This window comes from Erpetoichthys calabaricus, chromosome 5, assembly GCF_900747795.2.
Source record: "Erpetoichthys calabaricus chromosome 5, fErpCal1.3, whole genome shotgun sequence".
Taxonomy (NCBI): domain Eukaryota; kingdom Metazoa; phylum Chordata; class Cladistia; order Polypteriformes; family Polypteridae; genus Erpetoichthys; species Erpetoichthys calabaricus.
In genome coordinates this window covers 250,423,899-250,443,586 of record NC_041398.2, presented here as the reverse complement: position 1 = coordinate 250,443,586, position 19,688 = coordinate 250,423,899, and the positions used below count along the sequence as shown (strand labels likewise).

General features: G+C 45.2%; 1 protein-coding gene across 1 annotated transcript in view; it reads right to left on the bottom strand.

Moving 5' to 3' along the window:
* pkd2 (polycystic kidney disease 2) overlaps positions 1-19,688 on the bottom strand; it is a 913,849-nt gene that overhangs the window by 9,373 nt on the left and 884,788 nt on the right. The gene's annotated exons all lie outside the window — the stretch shown is intronic.

The window sequence follows — 19,688 nt, the reverse complement described above, 5'->3', positions numbered from 1 at the left end:
GAGCACTAAAACAAACTAACTAAAAGCATCGAATCCTATCAATTAATTTTAAGGTGTCATTATGTGGGATTTTAAAAAAAAGGGGTTTACTAATATGGGCCAAAGGTGCAGACTTAACCTTAGGGCCCCATTTCTAAATTTTTAAGATTAGGGTTCCCATTAGATTTTTTTAACCTTAGAGGTAGGGGAAGGGGAAGGGAGTCTGTTTAATTGTAGGGGACCCGAAAGAATTTTTAACCTTAGGACCCCCATTTCTATTCTTTTAAGATTAGACTTAGGGTTATTGAACCTTTGGACAATGGCTGTCCTTCAGAACTCTGATCCTTGGATGTGCCCCTTTGTCCCCACTCACATTATGTGAGTAATTCGATGCCCCCATATATTTGGATTTCACCCCTTTATATTCCAAGGAGGTGCCATGTTAGGGTTAGAACTTTCATCAGAGCTTCACATCCAGACTCAACTGAATCCACAATTCTTTAATTCTTTCTGTCATTTAGATTTTCTACTGCTAATAAATGCTCATTTTCTTCTATACTCTAGCGGTACATCTTTAGTGACTGAAGTAATAAAGTAGAAACAGGGCACCTGATATGAAGAGGTGACACTTTCTTTCCCACCTGGACAGTGGGCTGAGGAGGGGACAGAGAACACCACAGTAGGAGTCCAACGTCACTGCTTGGCCTCCATTAGAACACTCGAGGCGAGAACAGGCCATTCAGTCCAACAAACCTCGCCAGACCTGTCCTGTCCACTTATTTACATCAAGTTGAGTTTTGAAAGTCCCTCAAGTCTTACTGTCTACCACACTACTTGGTCGCTTATTCCAAGTGTCTGTCGTTCTTTGTGTAAAGAAAAACTTCCTAATGTTTGTGTGAAATTTCCCCTTCACAAGTTTCCAACTGTGTCCCCATGTTCTTGATGAACTCATTTTTAAATAACAGTCTCGATCCACTGGACTAATTCACTTCATAATCTTAAAAACTTCAGTCAGGTCTCCTCTTCATCTTCTTTTCCTTAAACTGTAAAGACTCAGCTCTTTTAATCTTTCCTCATCACTCATCCCCTGTAGCCCTGAATCAGCCTAGTCGCTCTTCTCTGGACCTTCTCTAGTGCTGCTATGTCCTTTTTGTAGCCTGGAGACCCAAACTGCACCCAGGACTCCAGATGAGGCCTCACCAGTGTGTTATAAAGCTTGAGCAGAACCTTCTGTGACTTGTACTCCACACATCAAGGCGCTATATAACCTGACATTCTCTTAGCCTTCTTAATGGCTTCTTAACCCTGTTTGGAAGTCGATAGCTTAGAGTCCACTGTTACTCCTAACTCCTTCTCAAAAGGTGGACTCTCGATTTCCTGACCGCCCATTGTGTATTCAAACCTAACATTCTTACTATCCACGTGTAATATTTGACATTTACTGACATTAAATTTCATCGTCCACAAATCTGCCACAAGCCTGCCTGCTGTCCAAGTCCTTCTGTGATGATATACCGGATTCCAAATTACCTGCTAATCCACCTCTCTTGGTATCATCTGCAAATTTAACCAGCTTGTTCCTTATATTCCTATCTAAATCGTTTATCTTCTTCTTCTTTCGGCTACTCCTGTTAGGGGCTGCCAAAGCGGGTCATATTGTCCGCATATTGATCTGGCAAAATTTTACACCGGATGCCCTTCCTGGCGTAACCCTCCCCTTTTATCCGGGCTTGAGACCGGCACTGAGAAACACACTGGTTTGTGCATCCCCTGTGGCTGGGTTCCTATCTAAATCCATCCATCCATCCATTTTCCAACCCGCTGAATCTGAACACAGGGTCACGGGGGTCTGCTGGAGCCAATCCCAGCCAACACAGGGCACAAGGCAGGAATCAATCCCGGGCAGGGTGCCAACCCACCGCAGGACACACACAAACACACCCACACACACACCAAGCACACACTAGCGCCAATTTAGAATTGCCAATCCACCTAACCTTTGGACTGTGGGAGGAAACCAGAGCGCAGACATGGGGAGAACAGGCAAACTTCACGCAGGGAGGACCCGGGAAGTGAACCAAGGTCCCCAGGTCTCCCAACTGCGAGGCAGCAGCGCTACCCACTGCGCCACTGTGCCGCCCTCCTGTCTAAATCATTTATAGATATTTAAAATAGCAGCGACCCCCCATACTGCCCCCTGCTGGTAACCACTGTTAACATCAGCCAGTTCTGATGAGGTTCCTCGCACCATCACCCTCTGCTTCCTGTGCCTGAGCCAATTCTGCACCCATCTAAAAACCACACTCTGAACTGCCACTTCTTTTAATTTGATGCCCACCCTCTCAGGTGGCACCTTATCAAATGCTTTCTGAAAGTCCACATCAATAATCTCATTTCCTCCACTTTGGTCGTATCCTTTTATTGTCTCCTCATAGAATTCCAGCATGTTAGTAAAACACGACCTCCCTCTTCTGACCCCATGCTGACTGTTCAGAATAACTCATGTCCTTGCCAGGTGTTGCTCAATCTCCAGGTGTCCAGGGACCCAGGTAGCCGTGAGGTCTCAGTTATGTACATCAACACCATGAAGGTGTCTCAGCCTGTATATGTCCATTATAGATCCAGCTCAGGGAGTCCAAGGGGACACACTAAAGCTAGTGAGCACCTATGTGGAGTCCTGAGGGGTGACAGGCAGTGTGGGTGTCACTCATAATTGGTGCTTAAATGCGGATGTCCTTCTCTGTGTGTCTGTCAACCTTAGGGTGTTAAAGCAGACCAGTCCATAACCAGCATGACGAGTTCCAGTAACCCCACTAAGCTGCAATATGTTGACTGTCCAAGGATTAGATAGATAGATAGATAGATAGATAGATAGATAGATAGATAGATAGATAGATAGATAGATAGATAGATAGATAGATAGATAGATAGATAGATAGATAGATAGATAGAAGGATAGATAGATAGATAGATAGATAGATAGATAGATAGATAGATAGATAGATAGATAGATAGATAGATAGATAGATAGATAGATAGATAGATAGATAGATAGATAGATAGAAAGACACTATATAATAGATAGATAGATAGATAGATAGATAGATAGATAGATAGATAGATAGATAGATAGATAGATAGATAGATAGATAGATAGATAGATAGATAGATAGATAGATAGATAGATAGATAGATAGATAGATAGATAGATAGATAGATACGTTATTAATCCTAAGGGGAAATTCACATTACTGTGAGATAACTCAGGTTAACCAAAAGGCACTGAACAAAGACAGGCAGGGTCAAACTTAAAAACCAGGAAAATCCAAAATGGAGTTGAGGAGCCTCAAGCAAAAAGGGATAAATGTTAATCAGCAGTCAAAAAGCACAGGGGCTACTTGGAAGAGAAGCTAACTAGACTGGCAGAACGTTCAGCAGGTTGTGTGCACAATCATCACACAGGGACTTGGACACATTTGTGGGCGATGAAATTAATGTCAGCAAATATAATAATAATAATCCATCCATCCATTATTCAACCTGCTATATCCTAAGTACAGGGTCACGGGGGTCTGCAGGAGCCAATCCTAACCAACACAGGGCGCAAGGCAGGAAACAAACCCGAGGCAGGGCACCAGCCCACCGCAGGGCACACACACACACCAAGCACACTCACTAGGGACAATTTTCGGATCACCAATGCACCTAACCTGCATGTCTTTGGACTGTGGGAGGAAACCCACGTAGACACGGGGAGAACATGCAAACTCCACTTAGGGAGGACCCGGGAAGCAAACCCAGGTCTCCTAACTGCGAGGCAGCAGCGCTACCACTGCACCACCGTGCCGCCGTAAGAATAATAATAATAATTCCATTTATCTCACGCTTTTCTCACTAATGAAAGCACTTCATTCAGTGGAGAGCCACTTCAGCCACCACTAATGTGTAATGTCCACCTGCATGATGTGACGGCAGCCATTTTAGCTCCAATACACTCACCACACGTTAGCTATTAATTGGTGAGAGCCAATCAGAGACTGGGGATGACTGGGGTGGGGGGTGGGGGGGTAGAATGACTAGGCCATGGTGGACAATTTAGCCAGAACATCAGGATACACCCTACGTTTTTAAAAAGTCTTTTCTATTTAGGAAAGCATATTAACAAGAATGCTATAATTATTGTTGCTTTATTCTGTGTTTTTATCTTGCCTTGCCTTTGTTTAATCTTTTTATATTGCACTTTGAGATTTACTGCTAATGTAAAGTGCCCCTATAAATAAAATGCATTATTATTATTAATATTATTACTTTTTATGAAGATCTTTTATGACCACAGAGAGTCAGGACCTCAGTTTTACGTCTCATCCGAAGGATGGCACCATTTTTACAGCCCAGTGTCCCCGTCTCTTCACAGGGGTGTTCAGATCCACATTCAGACCACAGGGTAAGCGCCCCCTACTGGCCTCACCATCACCTCTTCCAGCAGCAACCCAAGCTTTTCCTAGTTGGTCTCCCATCCAAGTCCCAGCAGGGCCCGAACAGGCTGAGTTTAAGGTGGGTGACCTCCTCTGAAGTGCAGGTTGGTTGGCTGCTGCTAAAGTGGAACACAGAGGAAATTAAAATGTGAGGTTTGAATACAACATGGGAGGTCCACCCTATGAGAAGGATTTAGCAGTCATAGTGGACTCGACAATATCAACTGACAGACAAACCACGAAGAAGGCTCACAGAACGTCAGGTTATATAGCGCCTTGATGTGTGGAGTACAAGTCCAAGGAGGTTCTGCTCAAGCTTTATAACACACTGGTGAGGCCTCATCTGGAGTACGGTGGGCAGTTTTGGTCTACAAAAAGGACCAAAACAGCAGAAGAAAAGGTCCAGAGAAGAGCGACCAGGCTGATTACAGGGGTACAGGAGATGAGTTATGAGGAAAGAGTAAAAGAGCTGAGCCTTTACAGTTTAAACAAAAGAAAATTTAATGTCAGTAAATGTAAAGTGTGACACATATCAAGTGAAAATGTGAGGTTTGAATAAACAATGGCAGGTCTGAAAATCGAGAGTCCACCCTATGAGAAGGATTTAGGAGTCATAGTGGACTCGACAATATCAACTGACAGACAAGCCATTAAGAAAGCTAACAGAATGTCAGGTTATATAGCGCCTTGATGTGTGGAGTACAAGTCACAGGAGGTTCTGCTCAAGCTTTATAACACACTGGTGAGGCCTCATCTGGAGTAGTAGGTGCAGTTCTGGTCTACAAAAAGGACATAGCAGCAGAAGAAAAGGTCCAGAGAAGAGAGACTTGGCTGATTCAGGACTAGAGGGTGTGAATTATGAGGGAAGACTAAAAGAGCTGAGCCTTCACAGAGATGAAGAGGTGACCTGAGTGATGGGTTTAAAATTATGAAGGGAATTAGTCAGGTGGGTCGAGACGGTGACTTGAAAATGAGTTCATCAAGAGCATGGGGACACTGTTGGAATCTTGTGAAGGGTGAATGTCACACAAACATTAGGTTGTTTTTCTACAGGCAAGTGGAATAATAGGTGACCATGTAGTGTGGTGGACAGCAGGACTTTAGGGACCCTCAATACTCAACTTGATGTTATTTTAGAAGAATTCAGTGGACAGGACTAACGAGATTTGTTGAGCTGAATAGCCCATTCTCGTCCAGATTGTTTTAATATTCTAAGAAACCATTGAGCATGTTGTGTATCCCTGGAGGGTTAATGCAAGTTGTGGCCACTACAAGAATGGCTACCAAGGTCTAAAGAGATGACCAGAAGAGAAAATGTAAGGCAAGCAGAGAATCAAAACCAGATTTCATCTCAGGCAAATCAAGAAGTCATAGTGATGGGAATTTGAAACAAAAGCTTAGATGTTTGTTGATATATACAGGGCTATTCAAAATGAAAGAGCAGATTTCAAAAATGTATCTCTAACAAACTGTATAAGACAGAAACACATTCCACACATCACTGGATAGGGGAAAGTTCAAAGTTTGGTCCTGTGGTCCTTGGGGTTGCATGCACTCAACATGAGCACCACGTATAGCCCGACAAACTCAAAACAGTAGACCATTTCTTACCATACACGACTCTACTGGTCCCCAGTTACTGAATTCACAGCTTCCTCAATTTTGAAGATTAGCAGGCACAGGTGGAACAAACACTTTTTCTTTAATGTACCCCCATAGATAAAAATCCCAGGCGGTAAGGTCTGGAGATCTGGGAGGCCAAAGACGATGAGCAAGATCTTGTAGTCCACCTCCTCCAGTCCATCATACTGGAATGGTGTCATTCCGGTATCGCCGGACCTCCAAGTGGAAATGAGGTGGGGCACCATCTTGAATTAAAAAGAAGTCAGCTCTTGATGGCATTCACTGGTACTTTTAGGTGGGCTTTAAAACTTTGAACTTGGAAGTGATGTCATCACTTTGGGATGGGATTTCCCGAGAATGGTCTGCAAGAGACTGAGAGAGACAATCAGCATACTCTACCACCCCCTGGTCTGGCATAGTATTACCGTTACTTAAGCCCTTTAGCTGCCTCCTAATCACAAGTGTGTGACAAGGCCCCCCCCCCCACCGGGTTGGGCGTCCTGCACTGAGAGGTCGTGAGAACGAGAAAGAGCATCGGCGTTGTAATGGAGGGAGCCCCTACGATGAACAAGCGAATCCTTATATGGTTGAAGATCAAGAAACCACCTAGTGACTCGAGGATTCGACTCCTTGTGTAGGGCCATCCACTATAAGGGCGCTTGATTCGTCACGAGAGTGAATTCCTGAACCAAGAGGTAGTACCGCAACTGCGTAATCACCCATTTAATTGCAAGTGCTGCTCATTTCACCGCCGTATAAATGGCGGTATATGTCGGGGTGTTCAACACCATCAGCGTTTTTTCTCAGCTCTGCACCCAGGCCTGTGTCCAAAGCGTTGGTCTGGAGAATGAAAGGAAGAGAAAAATTAGGAGCTTTCAACACTGGTGCTGACATAAGGGCCTGTTTTAAGTCACTAAATGCAGCCTCTGTCGTATCATCCCATACCACATAATTCGGAACCCTCTTCCTTGTTCAATTCGTCAAGGGTGGCACTCTCTCCGAAAACCGAGGTACAAACCGGCAGTAATACCCGGCTAGTCCGAGAAAGGCTTGGACCCGTCTCTTGGTTCGCGGACACGGCCAGTGTACTATGGCTTCGATCTTTGAACACTGTGGTTTAACAGAACCCCGACCCACCAGGTAGCCCAAATATTAGCTTCGTTCAATCCAAAGAAACATTTCTTCGGATTAAACCGAAGTCCAGCTTTTCCCAGTGTCCGAAGCACTGCAGTGACCAGCTGTACGTGTTCCTTCCATGTGCTGGGGTAGATGATGACGTCATCCAGGTAGGCAGCACTATACGCATTATGGGGGTGGAGCACTCTATCCACCAGTCGCTGAAAAGTTGCAGGTGCCCCGTGTAACCCGAATGGAAGGACGCGATACTGTCAGTGTCCACTAGGGGTACTGAATGCGGTCTTGGCCTTTGCAGAGTCCGTTAAAGGAATCTGCCAACACCACTTCGTCATGTAAAGTGTGGTCAAGAATTGGGCTTGTCCGAGCCTCTTGAGGAGGTCGTCCACTCGAGGCATTGGATAAGCATCGAATTGGGAGACTTGATTAAGCTGATGGAAGTCATTGCAAAACCTCCAACTTCCGTCAGGCTTAGAAACCAATACAATGGGACTGGACCAGGGACTATAACTTTCCTCTATCACACCTAGGTCCAGCAAGCGTTTGATTTCAAGTTCCACCTCAACTTTATTTGCTTCAGGTAGTCGATAGGGACGCTCTCGAACGACAACCCCAGGTTCGGTCACAATGTCACTCGTAATCAGAGGGGTCCGTCCAGATTTCTCGCTCACAACCTCGTGGACGGTAAGGATAGCTGTTTCCAGCTCCTGTCTCTGTCTGGAATATAGCTCTGGCCCGAAATTAAGGATGGTAGATTGAGTAAAGAATGGGCGGGGCTGATCTGGATCCCTTTCCTTTCACGGCTTCAGCAAGTTCACATGATAAATCTGCTCCCTCGGTCGACGATTGGGCTGTTTCACCAAATAATTGACGAGTTCTTTTCTCTCCTTAATTTCGTAAGGTCCTTGCCAGTGGGCAAATAGTTTGGAATGAGAGGTTGGAACCAAGACCATGACCCGATCCCCCAGTTGGAATTCTCGGAGGGTGGTGCCATGGTCATAATAGCAGGCCTGTGCTGCTTGCACCTCCTGCATGCGACATTTTAAGATCGGTCTAATTTTTCCAAATCTATCGCGTAATTGTGCGATATATTCTAATATATTAGTAGAGGGAAGAGCCTCTCCTTCCCATCCTTCTTTTAAAATATCCAATATTCCCCTGGGTTGTTGTCCATATAATAATTCAAATGGTGAGAATCCCATCCCTGCTTACCACCATGCGAAGCATTTGTTTGAGAGTCTGATTAAACCTCTCTACAAGACTGTCGGTTTGAGGATGATACACCGCAGTCCTTAAGTGCTTTATTTTAAGTAATTTGGCAGTTTTCACGAATGTTTCTGAGGTGAAAGGCGTCCCTTGATCCGTAAGGACTTCTTTAGGGATTCCGACATGCACAAAGACCCCCACTAATTCCCGTGCGATTGCCTTAGATGTAGCTGTAGCAGCCTCAGGAGATCGAGTAGCATAATCCACAAGGACTAATATGTACTTATGTCCTCGGGCTGAGGGCTCCAGGGGTCCTACGATATCGACCCCAATACGTTCAAAAGGAACATCAATCAAGGGAAGGGGAATGAGAGGAGCGCGGTCCCTCCTAGGAATTTGCCGTAATTGACACTCGGGACAAGAGACACAAAAACAGCGAACCCCCTCATTAATTCCTGGCCAGTAAAATCGGAGCTTAATTCACTCCAGTGTTTTTTTGGTGCCCAAATGGCCTCCCAGGAGATGAGCATGTGCCAACACACAGACCTGCCGCCAGTAGGTTCGTGGGATTAGCAACAGTTTTCTCACCCCCCCACCCCAACGTTCCGCTATAATAATCACAAAATGAGTACCCTGTGGCATGGGTTGATGAGTGCGTTAGCCATTGACAAGCACGACTGCATTTTTCGCAAATTTCAGGAAGTCATCATTCCACTGCTCCCATTTGAAAGAAGCCGGCGTTTCTCTAAACTGAAACTGAGAGCGGGTCCGGTCTGACCTTAAGGGGTGGAGCATCATCCTGGCTTGTTGAGGTGCGAGTTGATAATGTATCTGCCTGCGACGGTCCGGGGATCTCCTCGGCCCTTTCTTGGGTTTCCGTATCTCTCACGGCCGGCTGATTACATGGCGTGGAGACAGCTTGAGTCAGGTCATCCCCGTCTATAACTAGGCCTAAGCTTCGTTCGGGAGTAGTCAAAAGCATACCGCATTTATTTTCAGACCAGTCCCACCCCAGAATCAACGGGGATTTTTCTCAGCGATCCTCCCTGACAGATGAAACTCTGGGCGGTTTTGTATTTTCGGATTTCTCCGTGTATATATTTAATACTGGTCTTTCCCTTTATCCACTGTCGCAGTAATACATATCGGCAATCAACAATGGAGATGTTGCACCTGAGTCAAAGAGTGCCTTGACTTTAAATCCATTAACGACTACAATACCCTATGGGATAGCGTCAGGGGGTTGGTAAGTGCACATAAACCGCCCCCCCACCCCTCCACCTGCATTCCACCTCATCTCCAGGAAGGTTGTGCATCCGATGGCCCGGGAACTTCAAAACAGGCTTCGGAGCACATGAAAGGAACCGGCTAAGTGGGACATAATCCCCACGTAACCCACTAGAGAACCGTTCTGCTCTTCCAGATAGTGAGGCTGATTTTATTCTTTCGAGGAGCCCGAGGAGCTCGCTCATGCTGTGGAAGTTTCCCCAGACCGGCTGGGCTAAGTTAGCGGGGAGACTCTTTAATAGTAAAAAGCAGGCCACCTGAAATGTGTTCAGCTCAAATGGCCTTAGCCATTGTGCCACCTGCTCCCACAGAGCCTCTGCCTGTTCTCTGAGTTTCTTTTGGGAGTTATACTCCCAAGTCATTAATTTTCTAGCTTGCTGGTCTGGGGACAGCCCGTTTTTTTCTGAGGTCTTAACCTCAACGGGCGGCTCAGCTCTCTCCTCCGAGAGAACATAATGAGCCCCCTTCATTTCATCCACAGGAACCAGCCCACATCTGTAAGTCTCTTCCATATTCCCCCTGTGGTTATATTTTAGCCCGGGTGTATATATAGAAAGCGAAGCCTGTTCTGAGTTACACCCGAACGCCAGACTAGCCGTCCACCCAGAAACTCAGCCCCGGTACTTTCCCACCTGAGTATTTTTCAGGTCCTGTCCGTTTTCTTCAGGGTATGCATTATCCTGCTGGCTACGCCACTGTAACAAAATTGACTCCAGACAGTCACAAAGGTTTGGGGCAGCCACCTATATAATATGTTCCTGGCTGCAAAAGGTTTGAAAAACAGAACTGCTCAAGTGAAGGTAAGAAGGTTTGGAGAGGAAATGACGTCATCCAGGCCGGAACTGGAAGTGACGTCTTCAGGACCGGAAGTGACGTCATCAGTGGCGCCGGAACCCAATGGGATTTCCCGAAAATGGTCTGCAAGAGACTGAGAGAGAAAGTCAGCACACTCTGTCACCCCCTGGTCTGGCATAGTATTACCGTTACTTAAGCCCTTTAGCTGCCTCCTAATCGTATGAGTGTGACAATATATATATTATATATATATATATATATATATTGTCGCAATAATGAGACATCACACAGATAAAGGTTTGGGGTAGCCACCCGTATAATGAGGTATCCTGGCTGCAACGTTAAAAATGCAAATATAGAGCACTGATGTGCATACAACAGAGTCCACAACAAGACTGACACATAGAGGAAACGGTTAGACTTTTAAAGGGGAGGACAGGAAGTGAGGTCATATGGGTCTGGCTCTGGATCATCTGCCATTGGTTCAAGCCCGGAGGTGACATCACAGGGGCCGGAGCTGGTAAGGTCTTCTTCCATTGGCTCGGTCCCGGAAGTGACGTCATGAGAGCCAGGTGAGATCTCCCGGGAATGGTCTACAGGCAAGGGAAAAAAAGAATCAGTGCACTCTGCCACATCTCGGCATGCCTCAGAACTGTCTTCCCTCGAGCCCTTTAGCTGCCTCCCATGCGCATGTGTGTGACAATATATATAATATATATATATATATATATATATATTGACAAGGAATCCACTCCAGACATTATAAAGGTTTGGGGCAGCCACCTGTATATTATATCCTGGCTGGCTGCAAAAGTTTGAAAATAATTGAACAGAGATGTTCACAAGACTGAGTCCAAAACAGAACTGCCAGATTGGAGATGAGATGGTGGCTTTAAAGGCCCGGAGAGGAAGTGATGTCATTGTGTCCGGAAGTGACATCGTCAAAGGCCCCAGAACCGCAAGTGGTGTCATAAAAGGCGCTTGAACCTGGTGGGATTTCTTGGGAATGGTCTGCAAGGAACTGAGAAAGACAGTCAGTGCACACCTCCACCCCCTGGTCTGATATGGTATTACCATTACTCAAGCCCTTTAGCTGCCTCCTACTCGCATGTGTTTGACAATATATATATATATATATTGTGGCAGACTGCTGGGCCACTTACCTGGCTGGGAAACCTATGTGTTGGAAGGATCTGGGGAGAGGACATGTTCATGGCAATACCTCCCCCAGAAAACAAGAGGGCAGCCCCCCTGAATTGCATTGGGGCCACAGGCTGGGAGCTTGGAAGTGGCCACCATTAGGGGGAACCTGGACAGTTCCGGAGCCCTGGACTCCAGCAATTCTGCCACACCTGCCAGAAGAGGATCACAGAGCACCTGGAGCACTTCTGGGTGGCTGAATAAAGGAGGCCGCCTCACTCCGTTTCAAGGAGCCAGAGTCGGGAGGTGGAGGACACCGCTTGCATGGAGAGGAGTGGAGGTGGCAGAGAAGAGAAGAGAACGAGAGAGAGCGAGAAAGAAAGAAAGAAAGAAAGAAAGAAAGAAAGAAAGAAAGAAAGAAGTTTGAGGAGTATTGTGGGACTGTGTTGTACTTGAGGGGAACGGGAAAGATGTTTTCCCCAAAGGAAAGGAAGTAAATAGTGTGCTGCTTTTGTACTTGTGTGTCTCTGTGCCTGTCTGTGTTTGTGTTTGTAGAGCTGTACAATATGTATAGAAATACATAGAATGCATATACTGTATATATATATATATATATATATATATATATATATATATATATATATATATATATATATATATATATATATAGTGCAGACCCTTTATCTAGCTGGAATGTGGGAAGGACCGGGGGAGAGAGTATTTTCAGAATAGTTTCTCCTCCGGGCCAACTGAGGGGAGCCCCCTTGGTTTCCAGTGGGGCCACGAGGATGGGAGCTCAACCCTGTTGGAGCCCGTGGCCACCACCAGGGGGCACATGGACATTTCCAGGGCATTATATGGCCATACTTCTGCCACACCCGGAAGTGTGGCTGGAGGAAGCTCGTTGGGCACCTGGAGTCCTTCTGGGTGCCCAATAAAGGGAACCAGTCCCCACCATTCAGGGGCGAGAGTTGGGAGGAAGAGGGCAAAACCTGAGGAGGAGTGGAGGGAGAAGGACTGCTGGTAAGAAGGGACTGTTGTGCTGCTGGTGATATGTGCAAACTGTGTATTGTGTCTGTATCCAGGTTTGGCATCACAATAATATATATATGTATGTGTGTGTATATATATATATATATATATATATATATATATATATATATATATATATATGGGCGGCACGGTGGCGCAGTGGTAGCGCTGCTGCCTTGCAGTTAGGAGACCCGGGTTCCCTTCCCGGGTCCTCCCTGCGTGGAGTTTGCATGTTCTCCCCGTGTCTGCGTGGGTTTCCTCCAGGCACTCCGGTTTCCTCCCACAGTCCAAAGACATGCAGGTTAGGTGGAGTGGCGATTCTAAATTGGCCCTAGTGTGTGCTTGGTGTGTTTGTGTGTGTCCTGCGGTAGGTTGGCACCCTGCCTGGGATTGGTTCCCTGCCTTGTGCCCTGTGTTGGCTGGGATTGGCTCCAGCAGACCCCTGTGACCCTTTGTTCGGATTCAGCGGGTTGGAAAATGGATGGATGGATATATATATATATATATATATATATATATAATTTAATTCATATATATCTATTTCTTTATTTCACTTTAGTCTGATTCAGGCTATGCAGGCCAAGCTATGTCGGCCAGGCTGATTTTGTTCTTGGGCCGCGTCTGAAGCCTACAGCCTGTTGTTTGAAGTAAACTCGTTTCAGATGAGTGGTCTTGCAGTCATGGTGAAAGGTGCTGCATCTCCACACCGCGCTCCCAAACTTGAACCATTGTATCGCATGTCCAAGTTCTCAGTCTGATGAGACCAAAGAGAGAAAATCCTCCACAAGCAGCTGAAAAGTAAAGAAGCGTGCAGACCCAAAAGAAGAGGAGATAAGGACTCAAACAGAAACCAAGCAAGAGTCAAATCCAGAAAGGCAAAAGCAGCCAAATTCTTAGATTTCCAAACAGGTTACTTACTGTGCAGCAATCAAGGAAATTAAAATAAAGATCTTAGAGGTGGAGCTGTGCTGATTTTAATCCACGGAATAAATGACAAGCAGGAAAAGATTAAATGTTATTAAGTTTTGTCTGGGATTTGTTTTGTTTGTAGGGAGAGATGTCAACACCACCACCATCACCATCATCATAATATATGGGCAGCCTGTCAAGCCAACAGAGAGTTCAGCAAGTTAACTGCTAAAGGCACCCGCTTACAGAGCTTAGTTTCCTGACCCAGGGTATGTGTGCCAAATGTCTTTTTCTTTGTTAATAAATTTTATTTTAAGAAAGAAATATCAAGCAGATACAATTTAAAAAATGTGTAAGAGCCAATCTTAGAAAGTTAAAGTTTTGAGTTATATTATATATTAATGTTTGCTTTTTTTGAATAGAATAGAATAGAATAGAATTTCTTCCATAGTCATAGACAATGGTATAGTCTTTTCCCCCTATAAGTTAGCAAGATATAGAATCTTCTTACTATAACTGAGAAATAGTGAGTTTATAAGCTCTAGTTGTTGTTTAGAACAGGTCCCAGTAAAGAGGGACTTGATAAACTCATTTTAAGTTAGAAATGGGATAAGCATACAGTTTTCTGACCGTTTTGAAATGGTTCAGAAATTATAAGTAATTAGTAACGATTTAAGATGTAACAAGATTAAGCTTAGAACTACATTTTTCTTATTATAATTTTTTCTTTTTTTTTTTTTTGCTATTTTAATTTTCTTTTTTGTGTGAACTGTTTTACTTTGGGTAGCGCTGCTGCCTCGCATTTGGGAGACCTGGGGACCTGGGTTCGCTTCCCGGGTCCTCCCTGCGTGGAGTTTGCATGTTCTCCCCGTGTCTGCGTGGGTTTCCTCCGGGCGCTCCGGTTTCCTCCCACAGTCCAAAGACATGCAGGTTAGGTGGATTGGCGATTCTAAATTGGCCCTAGTGTGTGCTTGGTGTGTGGGTGTGTTTGTGTGTGTCCTGCGGTGGGTTGGCACCCTGCCTGGGATTGGTTCCTGCCTTGTGCCCTGTGTTGGATGGGATTGGCTCCAGCAGACCCCCGTGACCCTGTGTTCGGATTCAGCGGGTTGGAAAATGGATGGATGGATGGATGTTTTACTTTGAAACTTAACTAAACTTTTAAAAACGAAGATATTTTGTCTGTGGAATCATTTCTGCACGTCAGGCCTTTGGTGAATCCCATTTTTTTGAGTTAGAGCTGCAGAATTTTAGAAGCTTTGGGAAAATGCAGCTACAAAATTTATATAACAAATTATTTCAAAATATAAAAAAACAGGAAAATAATAAGAAAGGAAAACAGAGAAAAAGCAAAACCTCACAAAACAAAGAACTCCAGCCCCCCTAATTGTATGTTATTTATTGTGCTGGACTGACTGAACTTTATTAAGATAGGATTACAAATCAAACAACCTTTTATGTCACAAGAAATTGAGTTTAGTTGAGTTGTGTCTGGTGTTTGGAGCTCTGTGGCGCTCCCTGGTGGTCACAAGATCTATCAACATCTATATATACTGTGAGGTTTCTGAACTCTTTTATATATATATACTCTGAACTCTTTTATATATATATATATACTCTGTATTTATCCATCCATCCATCAATCCATTTTCTAACCTGCTGAATCCGAACACAGGGTCACGGGGGTCTGTTGGAGCCAATCCCAGCCAACACAGGGCACAAGGCAGGAACCAATCCTGGGCAGGGTGCCAACCCACCGCAGTCTGTATTTATCTGTTTATTTATTTATTGATTTCACTTTGGTCTGATCAGGCCATGCAGGCCAAGCTATGTCGGCCAGGCTGATTTTGTTCTTGGGCCGCGTCTGAAGCCCACAGCCTGGTGTTTGAAGTAAACTCGTTTCGGTTGCAGAGTTGGAGCTCCCGCTGCAATAAATAACCCTGCTGTTCGTATTTCAAGTTGAATAAAGCTGGTTTTGCTAAAGTACTGACACTGAGCCTCATGTTTTGGGGTGCAAGACAGTGACTCCCGTGTCACATGGTACCAGAAGTTGGGTGTCTGATACGGCGGTCCAAACCTTAAAGTTCTTCCCTTTAAATTTCAGAGTGAGTAATATTGTCTCATACGTTTTAATATCCCCATGGACGCAGCGGGTTTTCACTTTGTCTGTGGTCTTATAAGGGGTCTGCCAGAGCAAGTCGCTGCGGATTACGTAGATGTCACTACCAGAGTCCAACAGTGCAGAGAATTCCCATAAGGCCAACATAATAGAGACCTTAAAATTGTCCTCCTTTAACATCTTGGGGTACACTTGCGAGCCGCATACCTGGGCCAGACCGATGGTCATGGTTTACGCAGGTGGGAGATGGCACCCCCAAGCCAGATGTCCCGGTTGATGACAGTGAAAGCAGCTGCTGTGTGCAGTCCACATTATGGTGTTTCCACAATGGTGTCACCCTGGAGGTCTGTGCTGACTGGATCGAAATCGGGGTTAAGCCTGTGTAGCCCCATTGTTACCAGGTAGTTTGTGCTCTTTTTAGTCTGCGGGTCCGATTCAGCAGCAAGTGGACATCGTTCCGTAGCATTTCATCACAAAGGGTCTCATCAGGAACAGATTTCCAGGCTGTCCGCTATTGTGGTGGAACATCTTTGGCGTGAGCAGAAATGCAGGGGTGCAGAAACGTCATTACGACGAGTTTAAGAAGGGGGATCGGGTGCTGGTGTTGATTCCATCAGATCCACATAAATTTCAGTCATCAAAGAGCATATATCCCCCGTGAATTATAAAGTTAGGATTCCAGAGCGTTGGAAGCCCGTGCAGGTTTTGCATATTAACTGTGCGAGGTCATGGTCACTTGTTTCCTGCCTTGCACCCTGTGTTGGCTGGGATTGGCTCCAGCAGACCCCCGTGACCCTGTAGTTAGGATATAGCGGGTTGGATAATGGATGGATGGATGGTCATGGTCACGTCCGCAGCGGTCCCTCAGACGGAAGTTGCTATAGGTGAGGATTTAATTGACACTCAGAAAGCATAATTGCTATCGGTGATCGAGAGGAACTCCAACGTCTTTTTGACCGTGCCTGGCCGGGCAACAATTGCAGAACACAAGATTGTAACTGCACCCAGTGTTACTGCACAGGTGTCTCCGTATCGCCTATCAGAGGCAACAAGGAAGGTGATACGCGAAGAGTGGAGCGGATGTTCCAGTTCGGTGTGATTCGTCGAGTGGCAAAGCCCAATTGTACTTGTCTCAAAGCCCAACGGTTCAGTTCAATTCTATATTGATTTTAGGTGTTTTAACCAGATTTCCAAATTTGATGCATACCTGATGCCATGTGTGGGTGAGCTATTGGAGAAGCTCGGGCAGGCCTCATATATTTATACCCTAGGCCTCATGACAGGCTATTGGCAAGTGCCCTTGGAGGAGTCCAGCTGCGAGTGAACTGCGTTCACCACTCCTGATGGGTTGATTGAATTTATGGCACTTGCTCTCCATGGTACACCATTGACCTTTCAGCAAAAAATGAACCAGATCCTGCTTCCCCATTTGGCGTATCTTGACAATGTGGTCATTTTCAGTAATGACTGGGAGTCTCATCTTGTCCGTCTTGACAGTTTAGGGCTGGCAGGGTTGACGGCCAACCCTAAGAAGTGCAGGCTGGGTATGTCGAAATCCCACTATCTGGGATATTACATGAGGAAGGGTTTGCTCAGGCCTCAAATGGACAAGCTGGAGGAGGAGCTTGTATATCCCCATCCCGAAATACAAAGGCAGGTCCGTGCCTTCATTGGGCTCACGGGGTATTACAGGCGATTCATTCCTAACTTTGTGCATCGGACTGGACTGACGCCTGCGACAGAGCCTTCTCGGACCTAAAAGCCGCTTTATCCTAATTCCTGGTTCTGTGCAATCCTGACTTTTTGAAGGAATTTATTCTGCAAACGGATGCTAATGCTTTCGGTTTAGGAGCGGTGCTCTCGCAATGTTTTGTGGGGGAAGAACACCCCCATCACGTTTCTCAGCAGAAAGCTGCTACCTAATCAGCATAATTTTTCGACCATTGGTGATTAAGTGGGCGGTGGAGACCCTCCGTTACTATCTCTGGGGGCGACGGTTTACCTTGGTGAATGACCACACCCTGCCCTGCTGCAATGGCTGTACGGACAGGAGACGAACGCCCAGCTCACTCGGTGGTCTATTAGCTTACAGGTTTTTGCTTTAGATGTTCGCCACCATACCCGGGGCTGCACACACCAAAACCGACATTCTCTCCCGCCTGGCCGAGCCCCGGCGGGGACGGTCGCTTTGCCCACACCACATATTATGAAATCAGCATCTGACCATCATATCAATATGTCAGAATCTGGCATAGTAATGTGAAATACTGGGAGCAAATTATAGGAGAAGTTTAATGGACATTTGTGCTGGTAAAGGTACTGCCACCAAGTTTTGAAGCGATGGGGGGAACTGTTATTCACGTGGTATCTGAACGATGAGAATTATGATTTAAAATCTGTTTTGTGTATTTGCTCACTTCCCCTTCTTTAACGGTGCACTTTGTCTGTAGGTTTTGCAGCCTTCCATTGTGTGAGATTTGCAAAAACAAAGAATATTAGGAAGGGGGCAAATACTTTTTCCCAGCCCTGTTCTTTTTCTTCTTCCCAGCTGTTTTATCTTTTTAATTGTTTTCTTGATGTTTTGTGGTCTGAGTGTTAAAGTTTCTCCCTTAACATTGAGGTGACCCGCCCTGTGTGTCAATACCTGCTAAGCCCCTCATTCCTGTTCTCAAGTCAGATTAATGGACTGATCCTCCGTAGGCCTGCCATTGATTTCGACAACTCCGAGAGCTCATGTGGCAATCATTCAGGGTCATAAAGGGCCAGACGAAGATGTGCCAGAGATCCGGGTACCACGGTGGCAGAGTGTAAAATGGTTAAAGTGACACACCAGTTGGTGGCCTGCAGGGGGCGCTGACCCCAAACCTAAAATAAAATCAAGAAGGCCAAAGGAAGATTATTATAAAGGAAAAACACTGCAAATCACAAGAAGGTGAAGGGAATCGAGGACCACTGGGGACTAAATAGGGGACAACACAGCAAGCCTGCAGCTTAAAGGGGCCTAAAAGAGCAGGGCTCAACCCTACAGTACGAAGCCATTTCTATTTCCCATCTTTTTGTGCCTCGTTATCCTCCTCCTGTAAGCTCCTTCTACCTCCTCTCCTTTTCTGGTCTCCCTTCTTTCTTGGAGGAGCTTCTAAGTAACAGACAGGAATAGACCCTCCGCCTACAGCTCCCCTAATGGCCGCAGGTACCCCTGCAAACTCTCTTAAAGGGCCATGCGACCTCTGGGCACAATTAGGACTCTGGAGGTCTCTGTTGACTTGTGGGCCTCCGTTTTGTCCTCCGTTAATACAGAAGTTCAAAGAGCAGTGAGCTCCAGGGCCCTGTCTCCTACAGTGGATTCAGACAAAGACCTCAACATTCTGTACGCTATATTGTGGTGCAGACTGGGGTCACCGAATGAACATTGACGGGCAAAATTGGCAAATCTACCCATTTAAAATGAAATCAACAAGACAATAAAGTGTGCAGAAAGTGAGGGGTCTGAAGATTTTCTGAGGTCACCGTATATACCTCTGTTCTTAACACTTGTAGTAATAAAGGAAACAATCGTTAAAGAGTTATTGACTTGACTCTGGACTAAATGTGCACTAGAATGTCTAAAGATAGAGAAGTAGATAGAAATGAAAGGCACTATAAGATAGATAGATAGATAGATAGATAGATAGATAGATAGATAGATAGATAGATAGATAGATAGATAGATAGATAGATAGATAGATAGATAGATAGATAGATAGATGAAAGATAGATAGATAGATAGATAGATAGATAGATAGATAGATAGATAGATAGATAGATAGATAGATAGATAGATAGATAGATAGATAGATAGATAGATAGATAGATAGATAGATAGATAGATAGATAGATAGATAGAGCCATTCATATCCTATCTATCTATTTAACAGATGGGTTTTTAAACCCCAAATAACTAATTGTTTAGTTCCACCCTTTGACTCAATTTGTCTTTCTAGGTGTCTCACATA